Source organism: Engystomops pustulosus, chromosome 2, assembly GCF_040894005.1.
Source record: "Engystomops pustulosus chromosome 2, aEngPut4.maternal, whole genome shotgun sequence".
Classification (NCBI taxonomy): Eukaryota; Metazoa; Chordata; class Amphibia; order Anura; family Leptodactylidae; genus Engystomops; species Engystomops pustulosus.
The window spans coordinates 167,182,488-167,201,692 of record NC_092412.1 but is presented as its reverse complement, the minus strand read 5'-3'; the positions used below and the strand labels follow the sequence as shown (position 1 = coordinate 167,201,692).

Genomic DNA, 19,205 nt, shown 5'->3' with positions numbered 1-19,205 from the left:
TCATATTTAGTTTTTATTAGTTATACAGTTGACATCCAGGCTCATAATATTATGTCCATTACACTGACACTGGGGCACATTTACTTACCCAGTCCCTGCGCAATCCCCAAACCGGACTGTCTGACGAGGATGAACACTGCCGTGATTCATGAAGATCGGGCGCCCGATATCCTGCATGTGTCGCTTCCCCGATCAGGTCCGCCGGACCTGAAAACTTACTGCAGCTATTAAGAACCACTGGTTTGAGGAGAGAAACATGGAAGAATTTAGGCATTTTGTGGTTTGGGGAAGGCGGAGCTTGTAGGTTACTGGGTTAATTTGTTGCAGTACTTCAAACAGTCCAAGGAATCTAAGGGCAAACTTATAGGAAGGCACCTTCAGAGGGGTGTTTCTTGAGGATAACCAGACCTTTGTTCAGGGAGAAAGCTGAGGAGGTATATCGCTTTCTATCAGCATTTTTCTTCATGCGAGCTATCGCCTTTAAGATGGAAAATTTAGTTTGCTGCCAGATAGGCAGGAATGAACCATAAGCCTAATTAGCTGCAGAAACCTCAGAGTTACTAGTAGAGGAAGAGGCACATGAGGATGGTGGCTACATACAATGAAGAATGAGGATGCAGTAGTAGATTCACTTGTATGGTTGTACGAGAATTCCACCTGTAGAGCAGAAATGAAGTGTTGGAGGTATCCCTCAAGGATCTAATTGACACATTCAACTTGGCATTGGATTGCAGGTGGTATGCAGAGGAGAGATCGAAGATTACACAGAGCTGTCCAGAACTTTGATGTGAACTGAACACCACAGTCAGAGACTAACAGGAGACACACTTTTTCTAAAACATGAGGCTCAAAGATCCGGCAGGGGACACAGGAAGGGGCTGGCAATTTAACAGGGAAGAAAAGCCAGTCAGTGCCAATCATCGGCGCGCTGGCCCATTAAATCTTAGAGAGTGTGGGAAGAAACTTCCACTTTCCATGTGCTGCTTATGATATTTTACTCTACTTGCAAGTTCTTAAAAAAAAAAATCACAGACACTGCTGCAAGATTCAGTAAAGTGCCATGCAATCCTTTAATTACATTTTAAAACTGGGTGTAGACAAGTTGAGGGATATTTAACATACGCCAGCAGGCTCGGACTGGCCGGAATACTGGTCAAAACCCCAGTGGGCCCTTATCATAAGTCATCATCTCCTGCCTGTGTCTGTGCAGGCACATTCAGCTGAGGCTGGAGAAGGGGGGTAGCAGGGGAGACTATGACGTCCTGCAAGAGGGAGAGACAGGTTCTCTGCTCTTCTCACAGCAGCGCTGGGGTAGGGAGTAAGACATTTCCTCCTCACTGCACTGAGCACCCCAGCCCCTGCGTCGCTGCAGGAGAACATGGCCCCTGATTCACTGGAGGAGCAGACAGTGAGCTGTCACTAATTACAGACCAGAGGACGTGGGCCCCATAGTAGTCACAGTGGGCCCCCTTCCTCCTGGTCATGCTGGAGTGTCCTCCCCCTGGCACAGCACAGGCTGCCCTTGTGTGCAGGAGCTCAGGATGGATGATGAGCTGCTGCTCTCCCCATGATGGCATCCAGCACAAGAGAAAGGTACAAAATAAAAGTGCATCACATTTACACACACACAGTGCACCTCATTACATCCCTGCAATGTGTACATACATATAGAATAACAGTGCACTCAAGAACTACAACTCCCAGCAGTTGAATGAGATGATGAAAGTTGTAGTTCTTCAATTGACTGTATTAAGTATTGATGTAGAATAAGGATTGATGTCACACGTAACGCTGACTCTGTTTAGAAATGGAATTAAAGCGCACAGGGGCAGGATGCGCTTCTATGCAGACGCATGTGATCGGTAACTCGCACCCAGTGTCTTGTATTGTCCAAATGCTGAAGGAATCCAAGCGTTACATGTGACCCCGTGTTACGTGTGACCGCAGCCTCAGTATTACCAGCATATCCCGTGTTATGTGTGACCGCAACCTCGGTATAACCAGCATACCCTGCGTTACGTGTGACTGCAGCCTCAGTATTACCAGCATATCCCGTGTTACGTGTGACCGCAGCCTCTGTATTACCAGCATACCCTGTGTTACGTGTGACCGCAGCCTCTGTATTACCAGCATACCCCGCGTTACGTGTGACCGCAGCCTCTGTATTACCAGCATATCTCGCGTTACATGTGACCGCAGCCTCTGTATTACCAGCATATCTCGCGTTACGTGTGACCGCAGCCTCAGTATTACCAGCATACCCCGCGTTACGGGTGACCCCACGCTCAGTATTACCAGCATACCCCGCGTTACGGGTGACCCCAGGCTCAGTATTACCAGCATACCCCGCGTTACGTGTGACCGCAGCCTCAGTATTAACAACGAAACCCCCCACCTGTCATGGTGTCCAAAATGCAGATTCATCACCATTTAAATGCACACAAAAATTTGAATAAAAAGTGATGAAAAGCTTCTTCACTTCACATATCACTGAAAATGTCAGCTTCTCCAGCTCCGTACATCAAAGTTGAAAAAAAAGTAAGAGGTGTGTGAAAGATGTAAAACTGAGCCTGTAATAAAAATAATGCAACTTTTTTTGTCATTTATACCACATTTGGAATTTTTCTCCAGCTTCCTAGTACACTGCACGTAAAATTAACCCTTCAAGGGTTAAAGGCCAGACCATTTTCATCTTTGATTTTCCATTTTTACCTCCCCGTCTTTAAATATCCATAACGGTGTTATTTCCATGTACAGAGCTGTATGAGGCTTGTTTTCTGCATAGCAAATTGTACTTCTTAGTGATGGTATTTTATATTCTATGTCACGGACTGGAAAGCAGGAAAAAATCCCAATGCGGTAAAATTAACAAAAAAAACCCCACTTATGCCATTTTCTTGTGGGCTAAGTATGTATGGCTTTCACTGTATGTTCCAAATCATACCTCCCCTTAATTCCTTGGGTAAGTGTGATCACGAGGACACCGAAGTCATAAAGCTTTTATTCAGTTTTTATATAAAAAATGAAAACCTTTGGTACAGAAAAAAAAATGTCTTAAAGGGGTTTTCCCACGAAGACGGGATAGGGCCTAACTTACTGATCAGTGGGGTCTCAGTGCTGAGGGGTCCGACCGACCTTTTTTTACTGTATTTTTAGACCGTAAGGGTTTCTCGTTCCTACCATTTACTGCAATATAACTGCTTTGCAATATGTGGCCACCAGGATGAAAGCCTGTATGCAAATGAGCCTGAGAGCTCAGGCTTATTTGCTAACAGCCCTTCATCCTGGTGGTAGATGTCCTTTTACTGCGTTTTGTAGGTTAATACCTGTGATTGGTACCAGCAATCCATTTAGGGGGATATTCATCGGCCATGCCCCCATGTGTTGCCGGATATCTGGAGAGACTTGGGGTGTTGTCACACGTTGTCACATCGGAATCACAACCATAAGATGTGAGAGCGCCCTGAGGCCTCTTGATGTATCTGCTGGCAAAAGCAGCCGCCCGGCAAAACCATACCAGGTCCATCCTGGTATAATTTTGTTTAAAAACAGCAAACAAAAGTTTGCAGGTTTTTCAAAATAATTCAGGCATGCCCCGCGCCCAGCCTACACCCCTTCACGCCCACATGTCATGGAGGTGGCGTAGTTGCTTTTATAATCGCAAATTTTTCATACAACCCCCTGGTGTATATGAAGAGGACTCAGCCTGTGAACCTTCTTCATATACAGGCAGTCCTTGGGTTATTTACAAGATAGGTTCCTTAGGTTTGTACTTAAGTTGAATTTGTATGTAAGTCGGAATTGTATATTTTATAATTGTAGATCCAGACAAAATTTTTTTGTCCCAGTGACAATTAGATTTTCTAAATTCTTTGCTGTAATGAAACCAAGGATTAATATCAATCAATAAAGCTTCATTACAGACACCTTACAGCTGATCATCTAGGACTATAGTAACATCCAGAGACTTCACCATAGGTCACAGTGGGCAGATGGGTCCGTCTGTAAATAGGGGTTGTCTGTAAGTCGGGTGTCCTTAAGTAGGGGACCGCCTGTACCTGAAACCTGTTAAGGACATACATGTACCATGTGCAGTCCTTAAATGACATCTATCACCAGATCAAGGATTGTAAACCAAGCACAATGACATACTCATGTGTGCCCCCTCTGGCAGGATCTGCACTTCTTTTAGCTTCTTATTCCCATGTTTTTACAAAAAAAAAGGTTTTTTAAATTATGCAAATGAGCCCCTCAGGCTAATTTGCATACTTTTGAAAGCCCTTTTTTCTTAAAAACAAGGGCATAACAACCTTAAAAAAGAGCAGATCCTGCCAGAGGGGGCACACACCAGTATGTCTGTATGTTTGGTTTACAATCCTTGATCTGCTGATAGATGTCCTTTAAGAGGTTAAATACTGATTCCAGGAAGTTAAACTAGCCTCAGCCCCCATTCACACGGTGCAGTTCTTGATCTGTTTTAATTCCATTTAAAAACGCAACAGGGAGGGGCTCAGAACAAAAGCGTTTCAGTAGAAAGACATGTGTTCTGGCAAAGCCCCTCCCTTTTGCGGTTTCCAATGCAGTTAAAACTCATCAAAAAAAAAAAAAGTGTGCACGGGGCCTGAGGCTTGTTTTCTGCAGGACTGTTGTACACGTCCCCATTCACTTCTATGGGCTCATGCACATGGCTGTGAATTTCACAGCCCTGTTTATGAGCTGACTGCCTGAGCTGCAAATGACAGAGCAGGTCCTAACCATGTTTGCGGTTCAGGCTATTATTATGTACTTACATCCAGATGACAAGCCACCCTCAAACAATGTTCCATGGGACCATTGTTTCCATCCCAAGAACTGCACAAGTGTAGTGTGCAGAAAGCCTGAGGCTGCGTTCACACATTACGTTTTTTTTGTTGCAGAAATTTAAAGTTTGTCTGCTGAATGGATATGCATTCAAATGGAAGAGGAACAGATTGGGGCACATTTACTTACCCGGCCCATTCGCGATCCAGCGGCGCATTCTCTGCACAGGATTCGGGTCCGGCCGGGATTTGTGAAGGTAGTTCCTCCGCCGTCCACCAGGTGGCGCTGCTGCGTTGAAAATCATCTCAACGCGCCGGAATGCACCACCTCGGACCAGGTGAAGGTAAGCGCTTCCCGAGCGACACTTTTTCGGTTTTTAAATGCAGCGGTTTTTCCGAATACGTCGGGTTTTCGTTCGACCACGCCCCCCCGATTTCCGTCGCGCGCATGCCGGCGCCGATGCGTCATAATCCGATCGCGTGCGCCAAAAACCCGGGGCAATTCAGGTACAATCGGTGCAAATCGGAAATATTCGGGTAACACGTCGGGAAAACGCGAATCGGGCCCTTAGTAAATGACCCCCATTGTCTTTCCAAAGCATTGAATATGCAACAAAAAACGCAATGTGTGAACATGACCACAGGCTCCATTCACACCTTGCATTTGCTGCATTTGCAGCACGTTCAGAAACGCAATGAAAATATACATGGGGGTGGCTAGCACGTATCAATGAAGCAGCTGGTGGGCCCCCAGAATTAATTTCACTGGTGGGCCCTTGGCACACCAGTCCGACCCTGTACGCCAGTGCTTGATTTTTGCAGTGTGATACATCATCAGCCGGCCCCACCACTTCCCACCCTACTGGCGTGAAGGTGGCAGAATAGGGCAATTTCCAGCAATAAGCTTTGCGATTATTTTATGTAATCCATTTTAGCCAGGAAGCCTTTCCCGCAGGAACGATCCACATAGAGGGTGGTAGATCAAAAGTGGACTCAAGAAATAAGATAGATTTATATAAAGACTTTATCCCAAATGTCCCTCTACCATCTGTGTTTCCACTGTCACATGAATAGCACATGTTTATTAATGCAGACTTTCTGTAACCAAATGCCATGTGTGTGCCAAGTCCATTAAAATGGTTGTTAAGACGCTAGTGTGTAGTAGGACTCAGGCAGTAAACTTGCAGGAGTGCCTGCATGTAGAGGTAACTGGGATTGGTTGATTCTGGAGGGTGCCTATTGGTTGCAGCAGAAGGTGGATCATATTTTTTTTTGAAGAATATGCCTTCTCTTACCTATAATAGTACATAAGGTCTGAAAAATGTGCGACTCCATCAAATGTTTTTTTTCCCATTACCCGTGATGTTTTTTCTCTCCAGAAAGCCATCCAGGCCTCTCTTGAACATGAACAAAGAGTCCGCCATAACAACCTCCTGCGGCAGAGAGTTCCATAGTCTCACTGCTCTTACAGTAAAGAATACCCATCTATGGTGGTGGTAGAATCGTTTCTTTTCTATTTTGATGTCCCCTTGTCCTGGCCGTCGGAGTCAGGCAGGTGCAGGACATGTGATATGGACATATGACCAGCAGCCATCTTCTGTCCTGTGTCTGCTTCACGCAGGAAATCAACGGACAGATTAAAGTACCAGTACCATTTTAATTTTCCATTACACTTTATGTCAACAGCATTTTCTGGTAAGGGGAGCAATATTTCAAATAACAGCTAAATACTAATTGACTTATACATACCTCACCGGACTCAGTGGGACAGTCCCGGTTTTTGGACTCTGTCCCGCCTTCACGGGTGACTGGGAAAATGTCCTACGCCCCCCCCCCCCCTCCCCTGCATTGTGCCCCTGTTACCTCCTCAAAGGATGTCTGCACGAATCATGTGAGGAGGTAGCCCCTCCCCTCGCCTGTCCCCGCCCCCTCCACAACTCAGAGTGTGGGAGAAGAAGTCACTGCAGCGGGGGAATGAGGTAAGGTAAGAAACAGGGTTTTAATACCAGGGGACAGGGGGCCAATAAGAGGAGGTCAAGAGGAGGATAGAGGACAGGGGGGGCATGAGGCTACAGGAGGAGGCTGCTAGAGGACAGGAGGAGGCTGGGGGACAGAATGAGGATAGAGGACAAGGGAGGCTGGAGTAAAGGAGGCTGGAGTACAGGAGGAGGATAGAGGACAGGAGGGACTGGAGGACAGGAGGCTGGAAGACAGAAGCAGGATAGAGTGCTGGAGGACAGGAGAAGGATAGAGGACGAGGGGGGCTGGAGGACAGAAGGAGGATGCTGGGGGACAGGAGGAGGATAAAGGACAGGGGGGCTGGAGTTTAGGAGGAGGCTGGGAGACAGGAGGAGGATGCTGGAGGACAGGAGGAGGCTGGAAGAAAGGAGGAGGATGTTGGAGGAAGAGAAGGCTGGAGTACAGGAGAAGGATAGAGGACTGGGGGGATGAATGAGAGGAGGAAACTTGAGGACACGAGGAGAAGGCCGGAGGACAGAAGAATGCTGGAAGAGGCTCGGGGACAGGAGAAAGACAGGGGGCTGAAAGGTAGGAGGCTGGGGGACAGGAGGAGGAGGCTGGAGGACAGGAGGATGCTGGGGGACAGGAGGCTGGAGGGCAGGAGGAGGCTGGAGGACAGGAAAAGGATAGTGGACAGTGTGGCTGATTGACAGGAGGAGGCTGGGGGACAGGAGGAAGGAGCTGGAGAAGGTGGAGGCTGGAGGACAAAAGGAGGATAAAGAACAGGGGTGCTGGAGGACAGGAGGCTGGGGAACAAGATGGAGGACAGGAGGATGCTGGAGCAGGCTGAGGGACAGGAGTAGAATGCCAGAGGAGGAGGACAGGAGGATGCTGGAGGAGACTCGAAAACAGGAGGATGCTGGAGGACAGGAGGAGGGTAGAGGACAGGGGGCTGGAGGACAGGAGGAGGAGGCTGGAAGACAGGAGGATGCTGGAGCAGGCCAGAGGACAGGATGAGGATGCTGGAGGAGGCTGGGGGACAGGAGGAGGAGACTGAGGGATAGGAAGATGCTGGGGGAGGAGAAGTATGCTGGAGGACAGGAGGAGGATAGAGGACAGGGGGCTGGTGGACAGGAGGATGCTAGAGCAGGCATGAGGGACAGGAGGAGGATGCTGGAGGAGGACAGGAGGAGGCTGGGGTACAGGAGGCTGGAGGGCAGGAGGAGGCTGGAGGACAGGAAAAGGATAGAGGACAGGGGGGCTGGAAGGTAGGAGGCTAGGGGAAGGGAACATGCTTGGGGACAGGGGGAGGATGCTGGAGGACAGGAGGCTGGAGAAGGATAGAGGACAGTGTGGCTGAATGACAGGAGGAGGCTTGAGGACAGGAGGAGGCTGGGGGACAGGAGGCTGGAGGGCAGGAGGAGGTTGGAGGACAGGAAAAGGATAGAGGACAGTGTGGCTGAATGACAGGAGGCGGCTGGAGGACAGGAGGAGGCTAGGGGACAGGAGAAGGATAGAGGACAGGGGGTCTGGAAGGTAGGAGGCTAGGGGAAGGGAACATGCTTGGGGACAGGAGGAGGATGCTGGAGGAGGCTGGAGGACAGGAGGAGGCTGGGCGACAGGAGGCTGGAGGGCAGGAGAAGGGTAGAGGACAGGGGGCTGGAGGACAGGAGGAGGAGGCTGGAAGACAGGAGGATGCTGGAGCAGGCTGGGGGACAGGAGGAGGATGCTGGAGGAGGCTAGGGCACAGGAGGAGGAGACTGGGGGAAAGGAGGATGCTGGGGGAAGAGAAGGATGCTGGAGGACAGGAAGAGGATGGAGGACAGGGGGCTGAAGAACAGGAGGATGCTAGAGCAGGCATAGGGGACAGGAGGAGGATGCTGGAGGACAGGAGGAGGCTGGGGGACAAGAGGTGGAGGCTGGAGGGCAGGAAGAGGAGGCTAGAGGACATGGGCCACAGGAGGAGGCTAGAGGACAGGAGGTCAAAAGAGGAGGAGGCTAGGGTACAGGAGGAGACTAGAGGACATGGGCCACAGGAGACAGCTAGAGGACAGGAGGCCACAGGATGAGGAGACTGGAGGAAAGGGGGGCTACTGAAGTAGGCAGTAGGACATAGGGCCACAGGAGGAGGCTGGAGGACAGGAGCTACAGGTGTAGGATAGAGGGCAGTAGGCCACAGAATGAGGCTGGAGGAGGATAGTGGACAGGAGGGCTACAAGAGGAGGCTGGAGGACAGGAGCTACAGGAGGAGGATGGAGGACAGGAGCAATGGGAGGAGGCTGGAGGACGGGAGACCACATAATGAGGAGGATAGAGGACAGGGACCACACCATGTGAGAAGGGGTGGGGGTAGGAATACAGATCGTATTGTGTATGTTTGGGGAGATAAATAAAAGTGGAAAACCAAATGTAAAGGATGAATAAAATTAAAGATGGGTTTTATAAATTGCAGAGTTGCATTAAGGGGTATTATATGGGTCCGTGGTAGGGGTTGGCAAAAGTAAGGGGCATTGTACCATGTACCATCAAGAGCATTATTATAGTATGCTTTTGGGTGGGACAACGTGCGTGGTTTAAAAAGGGGGAGGGGCTTTGTCTCTCTTTCTCGCCCAAAAGTTTGGAGGTATGGCTTATATTGTAAGTACCCATTTGTATATGAATTATGCTGATTCTTGGAATACCACTTTAAGGAATGATACCTTTATTGACTATCCAGAAAAATTAGATTTGCTGCAAGCTTTCAAAGCACAAAGGACCTCTTCAACAGGCAAGGTTACAATGTTTTCTTAGCCAACATGGTACTTCTCATATATATATATATATATATATATATATATATATATATATATATACATACACTCACCGGCCACTTTATTAGGTACACCTGTCCAACTGCTCATTAACACTTAATTTCTAATCAGCCAATCACATGGCGGCAACTCAGTGCATTTAGGCATGTAGACATGGTCAAGGCAATCTCCTGCAGTTCAAACTGAGCATCAGTATGGGGAAGAAAGGTGATTTCAGTGCCTTTGAACGTGGCATAGTTGTTGGTGCCAGAAGGGCTGGTCTGAGTATAGAAAGGTGATTTCAGTGCCTTTGAACGTGGCATGGTTGTTGGTGCCAGAAGGGCTGATAGAAAGGCAACAGTGACTCAAATCGCCACCCGTTACAACCAAGGTAGGCAGAAGAGCATCTCTGAACGCACAGTACGTCAAACTTTGAGGCAGATGGGCTACAGCAGCAGAAGACCACACCGGGTGCCACTCCTTTCAGCTAAGAACAGGAAACTAAGGCTACAATTTGCACAAGCTCATCAAAATTTGACAGTAGAAGATTGGAAAAACGTTGCCTGGTCTGATGAGTCTCGATTTCTGCTGCGACATTCTGATGGTAGGGTCAGAATTTGGCGTGAACAACATGAAAGCATGGATCCATCCTGCCTTGTATCAACAGTTCAGGCTGGTGGTGGTGGTGTCATGGTGTGGGGAATATTTTCTTGGCACTCTTTGGGCCCCTTGGTACCAATTGAGCATCGTTGCAACGCTGAGTATTGTTGCTGACCATGTCCATCCTTTTATGACCACAATGTACCCAACATCTGATGGCTACTTTCAGCAGGATAATGCGCCGTGTCATAAAGCTGGAATCATCTCAGACTGGTTTCTTGAACATGACAATGAGTTCACTGTACTCAAATGGCCTCCACAGTCACCAGATCTCAATCCAATAGAGCATCTTTGGGATGTGGTGGAACGGGAGATTCGCATCATGGATGTGCAGCCGACAAATCTGCGGCAACTGTGTGATGCCATCATGTCAATATGGACCAAAATCTCTGAGGAATGCTTCCAGCACTTTGTTGAATCTATGCCACAAAGAATTGAGGCAGTTCTGAAGGCAAAAGGGGGTCCAACCCGTTACTAGCATGGTGTACCTAATAAAGTGGCCGGTGAGTGTATATATATAGTAAGGCAGTGGCTAAAAAGGTCATCAAGTGCGTGTTCGTTATGCGCCTGTACAAGTTGAACTTGTAACCACAACTGACAATAGAGACTGGAAGTCGAACCAGTGTTTGGAACTAAAAGTCGGACTGGCCATTGTACCCACTTTGGTCCAGGCGCCTCCCTCCCTAAAATTTTTAAGATAATCTATTGTACCTGCATCGTACAGGTACTATTAATTAGTGCATAGACGTCATTGTGCGAACTGTGTCGCGTGGAGGATCGCTGACAAGTACCACGTCAGCTGTAAGGTCTCTGGGCCACGTCAGCTTGCTTGGTATGAGAGGCGCGGAGTAGTGACGTCACTGTTCTGCGTCTCTACTACAAACTACTGAAGACTGAGGACAGGAAGAAACATCCCCAGAGGGAGAAGAGGTGAGTATTATGATTTTTTTTTTTTTTAATTATAGAGTGGAGGCATTATATGTATGAATGGGGAAGTCATGGCATAAATAAGACAGGCTGGGGACATTAATTCTATATCTGGCACAGGCTAGGAGCATTCACTTTATGGCTGTGAGCATTCATTTTACTGCTGGGGTAGGCTGGGGCCATTAATTCTATTTCTGGGGTAGGCTGGGGCCATTAATTATATTTCTGCGGCTGGCTGGGGGCATTAATCCTATGTTTGGGGCGGACTGGGGGCATTATCCTGTGTCTGGGGCAATTAATTCTCTGTCTTTGACGGGCTGGGGCCATTAATTCTATGTCTGGGGAAGGCAGGGAGCATTAATTGTATGAGTGGGCTGCAGCCATTAATTCTATGTCTGGGACGTGCTGGGGCCAGACATGGAATTAATATTCCATGTCTGGGGCGTGCTGGGGCCAGACATGGAATTAATATTCCATGTCTGGGGCAGGCTGGGGCCATTAATTCCATGTCTGGGGCGGGCTGGGGCCATTAATTCCATGTCTGGGGCGGGCTGGGGCCATTAATTCCATGTCTGGGGCGGGCTGGGGCCATTAATTCCATGTCTGGTGCGGGCTGGGGCCATTAATTCCATGTCTGGTGCGGGCTGGGGCCATTAATTCCATGTCTGGTGCGGGCTGGGGCCATTAATTCCATGTCTGGTGCGGGCTGGGGCCATTAATTCCATGTCTGGTGCGGGCTGGGGCCATTAATTCCATGTCTGGGGCGGGCTGTGAGCCTTCATTTTATGACTGGGGAAGGCTGGGGCCATAATTATTAAGCCTGGGTTATAGTAGGAGCTCTATCAATACTGGGGTAGGGGGTTAGAGGAGAGAAAGAAGAAATAAATTATCCTTACCATTACAGTATGTTACATTATGGGGCACTATTTGTGTGGTACTAATATTTCAGTGTCAGGCTTAGAGGTTGTGGATCCTCTGAACCACTGCGGACGATGGCACAAGCCACTACCTGGGACCGGAGTCTAAGTGGCACCCGGTTTTCACCAGAGCCCGCCGCAAAGCGGGTTGGACTTGCTGCGGCGTGGTACCACCAGGTCGTTCCACAGGCGTGACTTGTCCGCAGTGGCAGCCAAGGTCGAGGTACAGAATCGGCAGGCAATCTCGTAGTCGGGGTCAGGCAGGAGGTCAGGACGGGCAGCACAGGTTCGTAGTCAGAGTCGTAGCAACAGGTCAGGACAGGCGGCAAAGGAGCGTAGTCAGAAACGGAACTGGGGTCACAACAGGAAATCTCAAGAACAGCACAAGGCATCAAAATACAGCTTTCTCTAGGGCGCAAGGCACAAAGATCCGGCAAGGGTAACAGGAAGAGGCAGGGTTAAATAATTAAAGGGAAAAGGCCAGCGCCAATTAGTGGCGCGCTGGCCCTTTAAATTTACAGAACTTGCCGCGCGCGCGCCCTAGCTGTCGGGGACGCGCGCGCACAGCCGAAGGGGACAAGGAAGCTGCGGACAGAGCCGACGCCGGAGGGGCAGGAGCCGGGACCCGTGAGTAGCGCTTGCGGTGCGCTGGCGGGGGACCGACGGCACGGGTGAGCCCGCGATCCGTGACGGGGATCGCGGGACCACCCGTGACAGTACCCACCCCCTTCGGCCTCCCCCTCTTTCTGGGCTGGAGGAATCTCTGCAGGAGATCCTGGTCCAGGATATTGTCCTCGGGCTCCCAGGATCTCTCCTCAGGCCCGAACCCCTTCCAGTCAACCAAGAAGAACCGCTTACCTCTTACAGTCTTAGCATCAAGGATCTCCTTTACCTCATAGATGTCAGAGGAGTCGGCCACTGGAGCAGGAGGAGACAGCTGTCGGGAGAAGCGGTTCAAGATGACAGGCTTGAGCAGGGATACATGGAAGGAGTTCGGGATGCGCATGGTAGGAGGAAGGCGCAGCTTATATGAGACTGGATTGATGCGATGCATCACCTCGAAGGGACCCAGGAAACGAGGACCGAGCTTGTAGCCAGGAATTTTAAGCCGGACATATTTGGAGGACAGCCAAACCTTGTCACCAGGAGAGAAGACGGGGGAAGGTCTGCGTCTTTTATCGGCTTGAATCTTAGTTTGCGTCGAAGCCTGTAATAAGGAAAGGCGGGTCTGCTCCCAGATGGTTTTTAAGTCCTGTACCAACTCCTCAACAGCAGGAACATCAGAAGCCACGGGTAGAGGTAGAGGCGGGCGAGGATGGAGTCCATAGTTGACAAAAAATGGAGCGGAACCCGCTGATGCAGAGTCCAAGGAGTTATAGGAGAACTCCGCCCAAGGCAACAATTGGGACCAATCGTCCTGATGGGCAGAAACAAAGTGGCGTAGATAGCAGCCCAAAGTCTGGTTAACTCTCTCCACCTGCCCGTTCGACTGGGGATGATAGGCAGAAGAGAAGTCCAACTTCACCTGTAGTTGGTTACAGAGAGAACGCCAAAATTTCGAGACAAACTGTACTCCACGGTCAGAGACTATGTGTCGTGGAAGTCCATGGAGTCGGAAGATGTGGTGAAAGAACTGTTCGGCAAGACATGGAGCAGCTGGCAAACCTGGCAGAGGAATAAAATGGGCCATCTTAGAGAACCGGTCAGTCACCACCCAGATGACAGTATTGCCTGAAGAAGATGGTAGATCCGTGATGAAATCCATAGCAATATGAGTCCATGGACAGCTGGGTATTGGCAACGGCAGAAGAAGACCAGCAGGCTTAAGACGTGAAGGCTTATTCCGGGCACAGGAAGTACAGGCACCCACAAAATCCCGGACATCTCTGGCCAGGTCTGGCCACCAGTAGAATCGGGTAATGAGGGCGATAGAACGCTGCACCCCAGGATGCCCAGCCACACGGGAGCAATGTCCCCAAGACAGAATTCTCCTCCGTAGCGCAGGTCGTACGTATGTCTTGCCAGGAGGTAATAGACGAAGATCCACTGGCGCGGCCAGTACAAGTCGGTCAGGAGAAATAACATGACGAGGAACCGGTTCTTCCCCAACGACATCCGAAGCACGAGAAAGGGCGTCTGCCTCGATGTTCTTCTCGGCCGGACGAAAATGAATGAGAAAATCGAACCGGGCGAAGAAGAGTGACCAACGAGCTTGGCGTGGGTTGAGTCGCTGAGCAGTCTGGAGATAGAGGAGGTTTTTGTGGTCTGTATAGATGCTGACCGGAAACCGAGCTCCCTCCAGGAGATAACGCCACTCTTCTAGGGCAAGCTTGATCGCCAATAATTCTCGATCTCCTATCCCGTAATTCCTCTCCGCGGAGAAAAAAGACTTGGAGAAGAATCCACAGGTGACTGTGCGGCCTTTGGGACCCTTCTGCGTGAGCACTGCTCCGGCCCCTACAGAGGAGGCATCCACTTCCAGATGAAAAGGCTTTTCAACGTCGGGACGCACCAGGACTGGAGCCGAGGCAAACAAAGATTTTAAGTTCTTAAAGGCCTCCTCAGCTGCCGAAGGCCAGAGTCGGGGATTGGCACCCTTCTTGGTAAGTGCCACAATTGGAGACACCAGAGAGGAAAAACGTGGAATGAACTGGCGGTAATAATTCGCAAAGCCCAGAAATCGCTGTATAGCGCGCAGTCCCACTGGGCGGGGCCACTGAAGAACCGCCGACAGCTTGGCAGGATCCATACGAAGGCCTTTGTCCGAGATGACATAGCCGAGAAATGGAATACTCTGCTGATGGAACAGACACTTTTCCAGCTTGGCATAGAGACGATTGGTCCTTAATCGACTGAGTACTTGCCGTACTTGGACTTGGTGGGTCTCAAGGTCCGGAGAAAACACGAGGATATCGTCCAGATAGACCACCACACAGACATAAAGCAAGTCTCTAAAGATGTCATTCACGAACTCCTGAAAGACGGCTGGTGCATTACAGAGTCCGAACGGCATCACCAGATATTCGAAGTGTCCATCTCGGGTATTAAAAGCGGTCTTCCATTCATCCCCTTGGCGGATACGAATGAGGTTGTAAGCCCCACGAAGATCCAACTTGGAGAAGACCTTGGCTCCACGAAGGCAGTCAAACAACTCAGTGACCAATGGCAACGGATAACGGTTCTTAACCGTGATTTTGTTAAGACCGCGATAGTCTATGCATGGTCGGAGTGACCCGTCCTTTTTGGTCACAAAGAAAAAACCTGCACCAGCCGGGGAGGAAGACTTGCGTATAAATCCCCTCTGCAGATTTTCTCGGATATAGTCCGACATGGCTGAGGTTTCTGGTACAGAAAGCGGATACACACGACCCCGTGGGGGAGAAGTGCCCGGCAACAGATCCACAGGACAATCGTAGGGACGGTGAGGTGGCAACGTCTCAGCTTGCTTATTTGAGAAGACATCACGAAAGTCCTTATAACATGCCGGCAGGCAGGTGCAGGACATGTGATATGGACATATGACCAGCAGCCATCTTCTGTCCTGTGTCTGCTTCACGCAGGAAATCAACGGACAGATTAAAGTACCAGTACCATTTTAATTTTCCATTACACTTTATGTCAACAGCATTTTCTGGTAAGGGGAGCAATATTTCAAATAACAGCTAAATACTAATTGACTTATACATACCTCACCGGACTCAGTGGGACAGTCCCGGTTTTTGGACTCTGTCCCGCCTTCACGGGTGACTGGGAAAATGTCCTACGCCCCCCCCCCCTCCCCTGCATTGTGCCCCTGTTACCTCCTCAAAGGATGTCTGCACGAATCATGTGAGGAGGTAGCCCCTCCCCTCGCCTGTCCCCGCCCCCTCCACAACTCAGAGTGTGGGAGAAGAAGTCACTGCAGCGGGGGAATGAGGTAAGGTAAGAAACAGGGTTTTAATACCAGGGGACAGGGGGCCAATAAGAGGAGGTCAAGAGGAGGATAGAGGACAGGGGGGGCATGAGGCTACAGGAGGAGGCTGCTAGAGGACAGGAGGAGGCTGGGGGACAGAATGAGGATAGAGGACAAGGGAGGCTGGAGTAAAGGAGGCTGGAGTACAGGAGGAGGATAGAGGACAGGAGGGACTGGAGGACAGGAGGCTGGAAGACAGAAGCAGGATAGAGTGCTGGAGGACAGGAGAAGGATAGAGGACGAGGGGGGCTGGAGGACAGAAGGAGGATGCTGGGGGACAGGAGGAGGATAAAGGACAGGGGGGCTGGAGTTTAGGAGGAGGCTGGGAGACAGGAGGAGGATGCTGGAGGACAGGAGGAGGCTGGAAGAAAGGAGGAGGATGTTGGAGGAAGAGAAGGCTGGAGTACAGGAGAAGGATAGAGGACTGGGGGGATGAATGAGAGGAGGAAACTTGAGGACACGAGGAGAAGGCCGGAGGACAGAAGAATGCTGGAAGAGGCTCGGGGACAGGAGAAAGACAGGGGGCTGAAAGGTAGGAGGCTGGGGGACAGGAGGAGGAGGCTGGAGGACAGGAGGATGCTGGGGGACAGGAGGCTGGAGGGCAGGAGGAGGCTGGAGGACAGGAAAAGGATAGTGGACAGTGTGGCTGATTGACAGGAGGAGGCTGGGGGACAGGAGGAAGGAGCTGGAGAAGGTGGAGGCTGGAGGACAAAAGGAGGATAAAGAACAGGGGTGCTGGAGGACAGGAGGCTGGGGAACAAGATGGAGGACAGGAGGATGCTGGAGCAGGCTGAGGGACAGGAGTAGAATGCCAGAGGAGGAGGACAGGAGGATGCTGGAGGAGACTCGAAAACAGGAGGATGCTGGAGGACAGGAGGAGGGTAGAGGACAGGGGGCTGGAGGACAGGAGGAGGAGGCTGGAAGACAGGAGGATGCTGGAGCAGGCCAGAGGACAGGATGAGGATGCTGGAGGAGGCTGGGGGACAGGAGGAGGAGACTGAGGGATAGGAAGATGCTGGGGGAGGAGAAGTATGCTGGAGGACAGGAGGAGGATAGAGGACAGGGGGCTGGTGGACAGGAGGATGCTAGAGCAGGCATGAGGGACAGGAGGAGGATGCTGGAGGAGGACAGGAGGAGGCTGGGGTACAGGAGGCTGGAGGGCAGGAGGAGGCTGGAGGACAGGAAAAGGATAGAGGACAGGGGGGCTGGAAGGTAGGAGGCTAGGGGAAGGGAACATGCTTGGGGACAGGGGGAGGATGCTGGAGGACAGGAGGCTGGAGAAGGATAGAGGACAGTGTGGCTGAATGACAGGAGGAGGCTTGAGGACAGGAGGAGGCTGGGGGACAGGAGGCTGGAGGGCAGGAGGAGGTTGGAGGACAGGAAAAGGATAGAGGACAGTGTGGCTGAATGACAGGAGGCGGCTGGAGGACAGGAGGAGGCTAGGGGACAGGAGAAGGATAGAGGACAGGGGGTCTGGAAGGTAGGAGGCTAGGGGAAGGGAACATGCTTGGGGACAGGAGGAGGATGCTGGAGGAGGCTGGAGGACAGGAGGAGGCTGGGCGACAGGAGGCTGGAGGGCAGGAGAAGGGTAGAGGACAGGGGGCTGGAGGACAGGAGGAGGAGGCTGGAAGACAGGAGGATGCTGGAGCAGGCTGGGGGACAGGAGGAGGATGCTGGAGGAGGCTAGGGCACAGGAGGAGGAGACTGGGGGAAAGGAGGATGCTGGGGGAAGAGAAGGATGCTGGAGGACAGGAAGAGGATGGAGGACAGGGGGCTGAAGAACAGGAGGATGCTAGAGCAGGCATAGGGGACAGGAGGAGGATGCTGGAGGACAGGAGGAGGCTGGGGGACAAGAGGTGGAGGCTGGAGGGCAGGAAGAGGAGGCTAGAGGACATGGGCCACAGGAGGAGGCTAGAGGACAGGAGGTCAAAAGAGGAGGAGGCTAGGGTACAGGAGGAGACTAGAGGACATGGGCCACAGGAGACAGCTAGAGGACAGGAGGCCACAGGATGAGGAGACTGGAGGAAAGGGGGGCTACTGAAGTAGGCAGTAGGACATAGGGCCACAGGAGGAGGCTGGAGGACAGGAGCTACAGGTGTAGGATAGAGGGCAGTAGGCCACAGAATGAGGCTGGAGGAGGATAGTGGACAGGAGGGCTACAAGAGGAGGCTGGAGGACAGGAGCTACAGGAGGAGGATGGAGGACAGGAGCAATGGGAGGAGGCTGGAGGACGGGAGACCACATAATGAGGAGGATAGAGGACAGGGACCACACCATGTGAGAAGGGGTGGGGGTAGGAATACAGATCGTATTGTGTATGTTTGGGGAGATAAATAAAAGTGGAAAACCAAATGTAAAGGATGAATAAAATTAAAGATGGGTTTTATAAATTGCAGAGTTGCATTAAGGGGTATTATATGGGTCCGTGGTAGGGGTTGGCAAAAGTAAGGGGCATTGTACCATGTACCATCAAGAGCATTATTATAGTATGCTTTTGGGTGGGACAACGTGCGTGGTTTAAAAAGGGGGAGGGGCTTTGTCTCTCTTTCTCGCCCAAAAGTTTGGAGGTATGGCTTATATTGTAAGTACCCATTTGTATATGAATTATGCTGATTCTTGGAATACCACTTTAAGGAATGATACCTTTATTGACTATCCAGAAAAATTAGATTTGCTGCAAGCTTTCAAAGCACAAAGGACCTCTTCAACAGGCAAGGTTACAATGTTTTCTTAGCCAACATGGTACTTCTCATATATATATATATATATATATATATATATATATATATATATATACATACACTCACCGGCCACTTTATTAGGTACACCTGTCCAACTGCTCATTAACACTTAATTTCTAATCAGCCAATCACATGGCGGCAACTCAGTGCATTTAGGCATGTAGACATGGTCAAGGCAATCTCCTGCAGTTCAAACTGAGCATCAGTATGGGGAAGAAAGGTGATTTCAGTGCCTTTGAACGTGGCATAGTTGTTGGTGCCAGAAGGGCTGGTCTGAGTATAGAAAGGTGATTTCAGTGCCTTTGAACGTGGCATGGTTGTTGGTGCCAGAAGGGCTGATAGAAAGGCAACAGTGACTCAAATCGCCACCCGTTACAACCAAGGTAGGCAGAAGAGCATCTCTGAACGCACAGTACGTCAAACTTTGAGGCAGATGGGCTACAGCAGCAGAAGACCACACC

At 50.5% G+C, this 19,205-nt stretch overlaps 1 protein-coding gene across 1 annotated transcript in view; it reads right to left on the bottom strand.

Moving 5' to 3' along the window:
• Window positions 1–19,205, bottom strand: part of SYT2 (synaptotagmin 2) — a 371,992-nt gene that overhangs the window by 288,855 nt on the left and 63,932 nt on the right. The window lies entirely within an intron of this gene.